General features: G+C 33.9%; 1 long non-coding RNA gene across 1 annotated transcript; it reads left to right on the forward strand.

The window, feature by feature from the left end:
- Nucleotides 1-1,068: 1,068 nt before the first annotated feature.
- On the forward strand, nt 1,069-8,839 carry LOC140955136 (uncharacterized). Its single transcript, XR_012168908.1, has 8 exons — nt 1,069-1,255; nt 1,985-2,055; nt 2,698-3,485; nt 4,214-4,284; nt 4,925-4,973; nt 6,446-6,516; nt 7,157-8,611; nt 8,825-8,839. It is a non-coding gene; the product is annotated as an uncharacterized lncRNA (long non-coding RNA).
- Nucleotides 8,840-12,741: the final 3,902 nt, after the last annotated feature.

The raw sequence follows: 12,741 nt of genomic DNA on the forward strand, positions 1-12,741 counted from the left end.
CCCAAAACTTTATTAAAGGGATTAAGATGACCAAAATAAAAAACTTGGAGGACCACCTAAAAAAGTAATTTACCCTGTTTTTGATAGGTGGAGACCGCACTTTGGACCGATGCTTTAATATGATCTAGATGAAGGAAAACGCTCCTTTCATGATGAATTGATGTTCGAAACAAGAATGTCTCGAATCTCTTCTCGATTTTTCAAACAAACCATGTTGTATAAAATAAACTCAATAAAAAAAAACCACGAAACAAACACAAGTATCGCAAACTTGAAGTTAGGTCATCTAATCTTAATCAACCTTCACATATATATATACAAGCTGTGCCTAATCATCTTCTTCTCGTGTTTGCCATCACTATTCGCGTTTCAATGGGTAAGCTGGTTTTGGTCATTTCTCTGGTTGTTCTTGGCCTAGCAATAACATGCAATGCAGCAACTTACATGGTAGGTGATAACTCTGGCTGGGACATAAGTACTGACCTTGATACATGGGCACAGGGCAAGAAATTTGTCGTTGGGGATCTTCTATGTAAGTACTTTTACGTTATGGTCATAATTTATTGTTTCAATCACTAGAAAAAAAAAATTGAATGGCAACAGGACTGATCTCTCTCTCTCTCTCTCTCTCTCTCTTTTTCTCTGTCAATCGTTGCAGTGTTTCAATACTCATCATCCCACAGTCTTGAGGAGGTGAAGAAAGAAGATTTCGACAGCTGCAACACCACTAATGCTGCAAGAAAATTCACAAATGGGAACACAACCGTGCCTTTGACAGAACCTGGGACGAGATACTTTGTTTGTGGTAACCAGTTACATTGTCTAGGAGGAATGAAGCTTCAGGTAAATGTAGAAGACAACCACGCAAATCCACCGATTGGGGCGCCACAAGCACAGCCAGCAGGGGGTACTCTTACACAACCTTCTTCTAAGAGCAACAATCCTGCCTCAGCTATTCCAACTTCAGCAGGGTCTGTCTATGGGGGAAGGGATTGTATTGTGATGTTTTGTATTAAAAGGAATGAGAAAAGGCAACAAAGCCCTTGGAGGCTTAAAGAGAGGGTATAAATGATTGAGGGGTAGTGTGGTAATTGACTAATAGTTGATAAATATAAATAAGAAGAAGAAAAAAAAAAGAATGATCTGATTTTGAGAGAAAGAGAGCTACGGGAGAGATAAGGGAAAGAGGAAGAAGAAGAAAAGAAAGGAGAGAAGGAAAGGAAGGAGAAGAGAAATAGAGGAAATAAGTAAAAAGGTAAGATTTATGGTTTTAAGTGTATAATATGTTAAATTTCGGTTTTGATTAATTGTAGAGTTTTGAAGTTTGTATGTTGAGTTAATTGATGAATTAATTTGAAGGTTAGGAGTTGATTATTATGGGTATTTGATTAATTAGTTGATTTAGAGAGATTAAATTGAAGGATAATGATTTTGAGTTATGATTTTGTTTAAATGGTGAAATTATGTTAGAAATCAGGGGATAACAGTAGGTGATCTGTTGAAATTCTGGGTTTGAGGTTGAAGATGACGAAAATTCAGTTTGGTCCCTCAATTTGCAGAAATTGCAGTTTAGTCCCCAAACTTTGGAAATTTTACAGATTGGTCCCTGGGACATAAATTGAGGTTCTGAACAGAACTGAGGATGATTTAAAGGCAAAATTCCAGTATAATTGATATTTTCAGTTTGGTCCTCCAAGTTGACAAATTACGATTTGACCCCTAATATTTTGATAAAATCACATTTTGGACCTTGGGGCATAATTCAAGATTCTGGACAAAGATAAGGACGAATTATGGATAAATTTCAGTATGGTTATATATTTACAGTTCGGTCCTCAAAATGTTGGTAAAATTACGTTTTGGTCCCTGTTTTGGAAAATTATCATTTTAGTCCCTAAACTTGGGAGATTAAGCCCAGTTTATTTTATGCATTGGTATCTTTTGTTTGATTTGTTTTTGAGTATATTGCATATATTTATTGTAGGTTCTCCTAACGATCCTTAATCGGATTTTCGGGTCTTTTGTCTGACATTCCTTTAGTTCAGTATTTTCCGGGTGAGTGGAATAATCTTTAATATGCATATAATATAAATAAATATGTATGTTGAGTATACAAATAAGTACAACTAGTAAATTTCTTGAATATTTATATATGTTGCTTTATTTTTCCGAGTACTAATTTATTATTGAATTTTCACTCGCAATCTGTTAAAGTAAATTCTATTTGATATGATATACGTTTCTTTGATGATTATGTGAATATTTGTTATGCCTTGATATGGGACTTGTCAGTACTCCATGCTAACGGAGAATAGTTAGCCTGTGTGCACATAGTATTCTGTTACCTAGCTGGTGAGAGAGGCATCAGCCTGTGGCGATTGATCATCCCACAGTGGTCACCGACGGGTGTCATCTGGTCACCTTCGGGTGTCATCTGGTCACCTTCGGTGTCATCTGATCTCTGACATGTAATCCACTACGTTATAATAATATGTTACGTTATGATAACTATATGTTACGTTATGATAATATGTTTAGTAAGTATATGTATATGTATATTGTATATGTATATGTATATGTATATTAAGATAAATCATCTTACAACTTATTAATATCTGAAATATCTAAAATGTATATTAAATGTTATTCCCTCACTGAGTTGGTTGAACTCACCTCTCATTTTTAATATTATTTCAGGTTCTTAGTTTCTGGGCCTTTGTTGAGTGTTTCCGCTTCTTCAGTTCTGGTCGGTATGCCTTGCTTGTTCGCGAGGTTTTCCTTTCAGTTTTGTTTTTGATGTCTTAGACGCTCCACTGTTACCTTGTTTTAATTAAATTTGGATTTTGACAATGTAATGAGTATTATGAATTATTATTTTTGTTTTAATAACTATCTTTCGGTTTCATCAGTATTTGAATAATATAATATTTCTGAATATTATGAGCCGCTGCGTATTTTTTTTGAACAAATTGTTCTTTTGATATGTCCGTTCTGAGGCTTAGCGTAGGTGAGGTGTCCTTTCGACACCGCTCCTACGTTGCCGGTCACGGATCCGGGATTCGGGTCGTGACAAAGGTGGTATCAGAGCATGGTTTTATTAAAACCTCGTAATCTATTTGTTTTTGTTAAAACCCTCGTAATATGTGGAGCTTAGGATCTATCTTGTCTTGATGTCATTCAATCTTTTCTATTAAGTTTCGAGGACGAAACTTTTATAAGGTGGGGAGATTGTGATGTTTTGTATTAAAAGGAATGAGAAAAGGCAACAAAGCCCTTGGAGGCTTAAAGAGAGGGTATAAATGATTGAGGGGTAGTGTGGTAATTGACTAATAGTTGATAAATATAAATAAGAAGAAGAAAAAAAAAAGAATGATCTGATTTTGAGAGAAAGAGAGCTACGGAGAGATAAGGGAAAGAGGAAGAAGAAGAAAAGAAAGGAGAGAAGGAAAGGAAGGAGAAGAGAAATAGAGGAAATAAGTAAAAAGGTAAGATTTATGGTTTTAAGTGTATAATATGTTAAATTTCGGTTTTGATTAATTGTAGAGTTTTGAAGTTTGTATGTTGAGTTAATTGATGAATTAATTTGAAGGTTAGGAGTTGATTATTATGGGTATTTGATTAATTAGTTGATTTAGAGAGATTAAATTGAAGGATAATGATTTTGAGTTATGATTTTGTTTAAATGGTGAAATTATGTTAGAAATCAGGGATAACAGTAGGTGATCTGTTGAAATTCTGGGTTTGAGGTTGAAGATGACGAAAATTCAGTTTGGTCCCTCAATTTGCAGAAATTGCAGTTTAGTCCCCCAAACTTTGGAAATTTTACAGATTGGTCCCTGGGACATAAATTGAGGTTCTGAACAGAACTGAGGATGATTTAAAGGCAAAATTCCAGTATAATTGATATTTTCAGTTTGGTCCTCCAAGTTGACAAATTACGATTTGACCCCTAATATTTTGATAAAATCACATTTTGGACCTTGGGCATAATTCAAGATTCTGGACAAAGATAAGGACGAATTATGGATAAATTTCAGTATGGTTATATATTTACAGTTCGGTCCTCAAAATGTTGGTAAAATTACGTTTTGGTCCCTGTTTTGGAAAATTATCATTTTAGTCCCTAAACTTGGGAGATTAAGCCCAGTTTATTTTATGCATTGGTATCTTTTGTTTGATTTGTTTTTGAGTATATTGCATATATTTATTGTAGGTTCTCCTAACGATCCTTAATCGGATTTTCGGGTCTTTTGTCTGACATTCCTTTAGTTCAGTATTTTCCGGGTGAGTGGAATAATCTTTAATATGCATATAATATAAATAAATATGTATGTTGAGTATACAATAAGTACAACTAGTAAATTTCTTGAATATTTATAATATGTTGCTTTATTTTCCGAGTACTAATTTATTATTGAATTTTCACTCGCAATCTGTTAAAGTAAATTCTATTGATATGATATACGTTTCTTTGATGATTATGTGAATATTTGTTATGCCTTGATATGGGACTTGTCAGTACTCCATGCTAACGGAGAATAGTTAGCCTGTGTGCACATAGTATTCTGTTACCTAGCTGGTGAGAGAGGCATCAGCCTGTGGCGATTGATCATCCCACAGTGGTCACCGACGGGTGTCATCTGGTCACCTTCGGGTGTCATCTGGTCACCTTCGGGTGTCATCTGATCTCTGACATGTAATCCACTACGTTATAATAATATGTTACGTTATGATAACTATATGTTACGTTATGATAATATGTTTAGTAAGTATATGTATATGTATATGTATATGTATATGTATATGTATATTAAGATAAATCATCTTACAACTTATTAATATCTGAAATATCTAAAATGTATATTAAATGTTATTCCCTCACTGAGTTGGTTGAACTCACCTCTCATTTTTAATATTATTTCAGGTTCTTAGTTTCTGGGCCTTTGTTGAGTGTTTCCGCTTCTTCAGTTCTGGTCGGTATGCCTTGCTTGTTCGCGAGGTTTTTCCTTTCAGTTTTGTTTTTGATGTCTTAGACGCTCCACTGTTACCTTGTTTTAATTAAATTTGGATTTTGACAATGTAATGAGTATTATGAATTATTATTTTTTGTTTTAATAACTATCTTTCGGTTTCATCAGTATTTGAATAATATAATATTTCTGAATATTATGAGCCGCTGCGTATTTTTTTTGAACAAATTGTTCTTTTGATATGTCCGTTCTGAGGCTTAGCGTAGGTGAGGTGTCCTTTCGACACCGCTCCTACGTTGCCGGTCACGGATCCGGGATTCGGGTCGTGACAAAGGTGGTATCAGAGCATGGTTTTATTAAAACCTCGTAATCTATTTGTTTTTGTTAAAACCCTCGTAATATGTGGAGCTTAGGATCTATCTTGTCTTGATGTCATTCAATCTTTTCTATTAAGTTTCGAGGACGAAACTTTTATAAGGTGGGGAGATTGTGATGTTTTGTATTAAAAGGAATGAGAAAAGGCAACAAAGCCCTTGGAGGCTTAAAGAGAGGGTATAAATGATTGAGGGGTAGTGTGGTAATTGACTAATAGTTGATAAATATAAATAAGAAGAAGAAAAAAAAAAGAATGATCTGATTTTGAGAGAAAGAGAGCTACGGGAGAGATAAGGGAAAGAGGAAGAAGAAGAAAAGAAAGGAGAGAAGGAAAGGAAGGAGAAGAGAAATAGAGGAAATAAGTAAAAAGGTAAGATTTATGGTTTTAAGTGTATAATATGTTAAATTTCGGTTTTGATTAATTGTAGAGTTTTGAAGTTTGTATGTTGAGTTAATTGATGAATTAATTTGAAGGTTAGGAGTTGATTATTATGGGTATTTGATTAATTAGTTGATTTAGAGAGATTAAATTGAAGGATAATGATTTTGAGTTATGATTTTGTTTAAATGGTGAAATTATGTTAGAAATCAGGGGATAACAGTAGGTGATCTGTTGAAATTCTGGGTTTGAGGTTGAAGATGACGAAAATTCAGTTTGGTCCCTCAATTTGCAGAAATTGCAGTTTAGTCCCCAAACTTTGGAAATTTTACAGATTGGTCCCTGGGACATAAATTGAGGTTCTGAACAGAACTGAGGATGATTTAAAGGCAAAATTCCAGTATAATTGATATTTTCAGTTTGGTCCTCCAAGTTGACAAATTACGATTTGACCCCTAATATTTTGATAAAAATCACATTTTGGACCTTGGGGCATAATTCAAGATTCTGGACAAAGATAAGGACGAATTATGGATAAATTTCAGTATGGTTATATATTTACAGTTCGGTCCTCAAAATGTTGGTAAAATTACGTTTTGGTCCCTGTTTTGGAAAATTATCATTTTAGTCCCTAAACTTGGGAGATTAAGCCCAGTTTATTTTATGCATTGGTATCTTTTGTTTGATTTGTTTTTGAGTATATTGCATATATTTATTGTAGGTTCTCCTAACGATCCTTAATCGGATTTTCGGGTCTTTTGTCTGACATTCCTTTAGTTCAGTATTTTCCGGGTGAGTGGAATAATCTTTAATATGCATATAATATAAATAAATATGTATGTTGAGTATACAATAAGTACAACTAGTAAATTTCTTGAATATTTATATATGTTGCTTTATTTTCCGAGTACTAATTTATTATTGAATTTTCACTCGCAATCTGTTAAAGTAAATTCTATTTGATATGATATACGTTTCTTTGATGATTATGTGAATATTTGTTATGCCTTGATATGGGACTTGTCAGTACTCCATGCTAACGGAGAATAGTTAGCCTGTGTGCACATAGTATTCTGTTACCTAGCTGGTGAGAGAGGCATCAGCCTGTGGCGATTGATCATCCCACAGTGGTCACCGACGGGTGTCATCTGGTCACCTTCGGGTGTCATCTGGTCACCTTCGGGTGTCATCTGATCTCTGACATGTAATCCACTACGTTATAATAATATGTTACGTTATGATAACTATATGTTACGTTATGATAATATGTTTAGTAAGTATATGTATATGTATATGTATATGTATATGTATATGTATATTAAGATAAATCATCTTACAACTTATTAATATCTGAAATATCTAAAATGTATATTAAATGTTATTCCCTCACTGAGTTGGTTGAACTCACCTCTCATTTTTAATATTATTTCAGGTTCTTAGTTTCTGGGCCTTTGTTGAGTGTTTCCGCTTCTTCAGTTCTGGTCGGTATGCCTTGCTTGTTCGCGAGGTTTTCCTTTCAGTTTTGTTTTTGATGTCTTAGACGCTCCACTGTTACCTTGTTTTAATTAAATTTGGATTTTGACAATGTAATGAGTATTATGAATTATTATTTTTGTTTTAATAACTATCTTTCGGTTTCATCAGTATTTGAATAATATAATATTTCTGAATATTATGAGCCGCTGCGTATTTTTTTTGAACAAATTGTTCTTTTGATATGTCCGTTCTGAGGCTTAGCGTAGGTGAGGTGTCCTTTCGACACCGCTCCTACGTTGCCGGTCACGGATCCGGGATTCGGGTCGTGACATGTATTGTGATGGCTTTTCTTGGTTTTGTGGCTACTATGTTCTGGGTGGTGCAAGTTTGATTAGTAAATGTTTGTAATACTGTTTATTTATTTATTTTTCATGGATGGTGAGGTTGATCTTATTTTTTTAATTTATTGTTCTTATAATTTTCTGATACAATGAAAAAAAATCTCAAGCTTGTTTGTTGTATACCAGTTGTACAACAACTGTATATCACAAGAATTCAGCGCTTATTTAATTAGCCGAGTTTAAGGAGACCATGTTAGCTAAATTTTTTGGAGATTAGCTAGCAATTTCAATACAATATCAGAAGTTCAAACTTAATCATATACGAGCAAAGTTTTAGGAGATTAGAAAAGTTTTAGGACTCCTTGTATATGTTTTCACCCATGCATTACAGAATGGATAAGCAATTCTCCATCAAAATGACCCTTGAAAATTTTCAACAATTGGTTTCAGAGAGATCAACAAGCTCTTCTTCATGCTTTTGGTTCGGGTTCCAGTGCTAGACAAGTGCAAATCCACCTAGCTCTACAAGAGCTCGCCTTTGCAGACAAAATTATGGCCCAGTTTCTCAAGGAAGCTAAATTGATCTCTAATGAATTAGCAGCAGCTGGAACTCCTCTTGGTAAGGCTGAATTTAATGCAAATATATTCAGATTACTTCCCACTGAATATCATCCCATTATTGCTGATGTCTCTGCGAGAAACGATCACCTCTCTTTCCATGAGCTGTAAGGGAAATATTACGCTTGATCACTGCTACTGTCAACACGACAAGTCACTAAACCTTTCATTACATCAATAATGGTAACCATAAGAGGAATAACAACTCCTCTAATCAGCAGCAAGGACAGAGGAAACAGGAGTTTCTTTAAAACACAATTTCAAAAATGTGGTTTGCGAAACCACTCTGCAAAGTGGTGTCGAAATCTTTATGAGAAGAACACTGGCACACCAACTACAAATATGACTGTCAAACAGTCCAGCAAGCCTTTCAGACAGGTTCCCAGACACTGCTACATCTCGCCGCATGGCTCCAGACTTGGCTACCCTGAAAATTTCTGAAGAGTACAAAGGTAAAGACAAGATTCTAGTTGGTAATGGAAATGGCTTAGTTATCAATTAAACATGTTGGACAGGCTAGCTTAAATTCCAATTCTCAGAAGTTCAAACTTAATCATATTCTACACGTCCCTCGTATGCAAATACAGTCACTATCTGTCAATAAATTTACAAAAGATAATAATTGTTTCTTTCAAATATTCCATTCTAACCATTTTGTTGTGAAGGACGAGAAACAGAGAAACCTTGGCGAGAAACACAGAAACCTTTGCTCCGAGGACCGACAGAGGATGGACTATACAGACTTCCTGGGGTTGCCTTGCAGTCACTATGCCAAGGAGCACAAGCATTCATTAGTGAAAAAGTCAGCGTGGAGGATTGGCATGCACACTTGGGACATCTTCATTATCCTTTTGTGGTTTCAGTTATTAATAGTTTTCAATTACCTGTTCTTCCCCTTCAATAAAAGTACTTGAACCAAGAAGTTATTGGTGTTTGGAGTGCTTTTCAAAGGCGCTTCTAAAAAAATTAAAATTTTTTTTTACTTTGAATTAATATGTTTTTGATGTTTTCAAATTATTTTGATGTGCTGATCTCAAAAATAATTTTTAAAAAATCAAAAATATATTATTGGCATGCTTTTCTAAATAAAAAATATTTTGAAAAGCAACAGCAACCACACTCCCAAACACACACTATGGAAGTTAACTGGAGTAAGCAATAAAAAGAATTGAAGACAAAAAAAAATACTAAAGTAAATGTCCTATAGTATGACATTGCACATAATTTAATGGAATAATAAAAAATATTTGATATCAATATTATTTATTTCATGATATAATAACAATGGTTAAATCTACAATATTTAAATTAAAAATCATTAATATATATATATATATATTAATTATTTTATAACCTCAATTTGAAAAGTATTTTTTTACCAAACACATTAAACTACTTTTTATTCAATCTTAATTTCAACCACAGTTTTAACCAAACATATATTTTTCCAAACCAACATCAACTAAAAGTATTTTTTATAAAACTATTTTTTTAAAATTATAACTACAATAATAACCTGAATACCAAACACACCGAAGAGACTCTGGAGGCCTGTAGTTGACAATCATCAATATATACATGTACTTGAGGTGTGGGCATGTCTTTGACAGGGCTAATTCCACCCCACCTTCGACATAAATGACTCCTGCCTTACAATCTTAAATGGGCCCTTTCTCTCTGAGATCTAAACTGAACACTCACAGCACCATGAAACGGGAAATGTTGACCTTTTTCTGTCATGAAGATTGACGGCCACTACCGTCCAAAGACGGGATCCAGAGGCCTCGAGTTTGTTAGAATGAACAATGTTGTTCCAATAATGTTGACAGGGCTTCGACACCATTGTTGAATGTCAAACTAAATAATCGCTGCCATGGTTTGGAAAATTTGCCTCCATCCGTAGTGTTTGTCAATGACCCTGTACATCGAATCCAGCCAGAAATTAAAGGGGCGGCGATGATTGTGAGACGGTGGTAAATGAGGAAATGATGGTGGCGAGGTGGGACTGGTCATAGAGGAGGTGGTGAAGGAAAAAGAGACGGTGACATAGTGATGATGGTAAAGAAGTTGGTAGTGAGATGACGGTAATTGTTATAGAAGAGATTGTGATTGTGGTAAGGTGATTAGATTATTAGATTATGTAATTAGATTATTAGATTATGTAATTAGATTGTGGTAAGGTGATTGGTTACAAGATGGAGATGGTAGTTAAAAATTTTGGATGATAATGTAATTAGATTATTATTTATAAAATATTTTATGGAATTTCATGAATTGATAATATTTTTCAGTAAAGAAATTAAATTTAAAAATTAATTGTAAAATATTTTATATTAACTAACTTTTTTGTAAATTATTTTATGAGAAACTACAAGAAAATATTTTACACGATATCCTTGGAAACATCTTTAACAGGGGAAGAAAAATGATTTATCCTATTAAAATATGTTAGCACCAAATTAATCATGTTTTAAACGCAACCTAAATAAATAAATGATTGAACTGACCGATCAATAACCTAAGAATAGACAAAGCAAACAAGAGGTTAACTATCTCAATTAAATTAGGTGAGGGTGCATCTTTTTTTTTTTTTTTTTGATTTAAGTGGGTGTTCGGGCCAACTTACGCGTACCACGACTAATCCCACGGCTCACTGAATATCCTGCAAACCTAGTGAGCATGTAAGGCACCGCGGGGGTGATAGGTGTGCACACTGAGATTTGAACCCAGGATGCAGAGGAAGGAAACAAGTCCCTTCAACCGCTGGGCCAAGACCTCAAGTGCATCTCTTTATTTTATCTGGTCAAAGATTACATTAACTGGCTTTAATTAAAATGTTTAATTTGTTTTGTAATGGAAAAAATATATTTTCCATTCTTCAATTTCTCTATAACCAGAGGGTGAGGACGGTTCATTGTGGAATCTTATTACGAGCTTAGTGCCAAATATTTTTTTCAAAGAAACTTTGTTTATTCTCCGTACATTTTCCTCGTTATTTTATTTTATTCATCCTGATAATAATGCTTCTGCAAAACTTCCTCGAAGAACACATCATCGGTGATGGTATAGGACGACCAAGAATTTAATGGAAAGCGATTTTATAATTATAGTCCTGAAATATATTTTTGGAAAACATTAAATAATCCCACGACTTTGACTTTGTTAAAAGAAAATAATTCTTGACCTTTTCCTCTTCGCTCTTGTTAATTAGAAAGTTTCACATGCATGTATGTGATAATTGGGAACCCTAGGTGATATCCATGGATTTTGCGATGGATTTTGCTCACATGTAAGAGTGGATTTTTGCCCAGATTTCCCCAAATTAAGGCCAATATTAGTCTTGCAGTACCCTATGAACAATATTGTACATCTTTCCAATGTACTTCCCTTAAGAAAAGCAATAAATATCCGTGCCTCTATATGCTGGATGCTTTAAGTCAAATATATATTTTGATAATTTTAGTTTCTCTTACTATATGTTAATTAATAAATCAAATTACTTGGGCCCTCAGTTGTAAGAACTCATGCTCATTCAATTCAAACATCTCTCTCATTTTCAGGAGAATTGCATGTAACCTTCCTGTATTGAGACCTGCTTCAATTTCAAGCTTTTTCAAACATATCTGTTTGAATGGTGATTATAGTTGTTCATTTAAAAATATATTAAAATAGTATTGTTTTATTTTTTAAAATTATTTTTAATATTAATATATCAAAATAATTTAAAAATACTAATTAAATATTAATTTAAAATAAAAATATTTTTAAAATACAAAAATAAACAAGAACGGTGGTAAACTAAAAGGTTAGTTAATTAGTTCTCCTGCCACATGTATGTTTTTTCACACAAGAAAGACCCATCGATGTTCTTACTCAAAATCAACTTTCTTTCCCAGCCAATTAAAATACTGCCGTACAAAATCGAACAAAACCCTTGGAGTTGGAGGTCATAAAATTCAATATGAATCTTGGACATGTGATGCGTAGTTTCGTACTGTTGAAAAGAATTGTGCTGTCTCTGTTTAACTCGTTCTCTCTCTTACTATTTTTCTTTTCGACTCTGCCCGTCCTAACTCGTCAGACTGTTCATATCTGGCACGTACAGGTGGACTAGAAAGAGCGTGGCCTCTCCTCCATCCTTGGGAGGAGAAACTCCAGTTATCCGGCCGTCGCTCAATATTCCATCTATTTTTTCCTTACCTTAATTACTCCGCCCTTGACATAACCAATAGATACACATAAAACGAATATTTGTAGAAAATAGTTGCCGATGAGGACTAAAAATATCGCCCAACACTTTGAAATAATTGTCACAATACAGGCATGCTACAGAAACCATATTTTAATTAGTGGGGCCAAAAGGCATATTGGTAGAAGACGGCTTCTTGTTTATTTTTCGAACTGGTTAAGTTTTGTTTTTTTAAATAAAAGCATTTTAGAAGCCATCAAGGAATTGCTAAAGTTAGTTTTTTTTTTTTTTTTTTTTGCATCAATATATAATTATACAAGATTCCGTGAGTGAAGAAAACTCCCCAACCTATCATTTGCCATGCCCATGGTCCAGTTTCTTGTCCTTTAGTGA

This window comes from Populus alba, chromosome 1 (assembly GCF_005239225.2).
Source record: "Populus alba chromosome 1, ASM523922v2, whole genome shotgun sequence".
In the NCBI taxonomy this organism is placed as follows: domain Eukaryota; kingdom Viridiplantae; phylum Streptophyta; class Magnoliopsida; order Malpighiales; family Salicaceae; genus Populus; species Populus alba.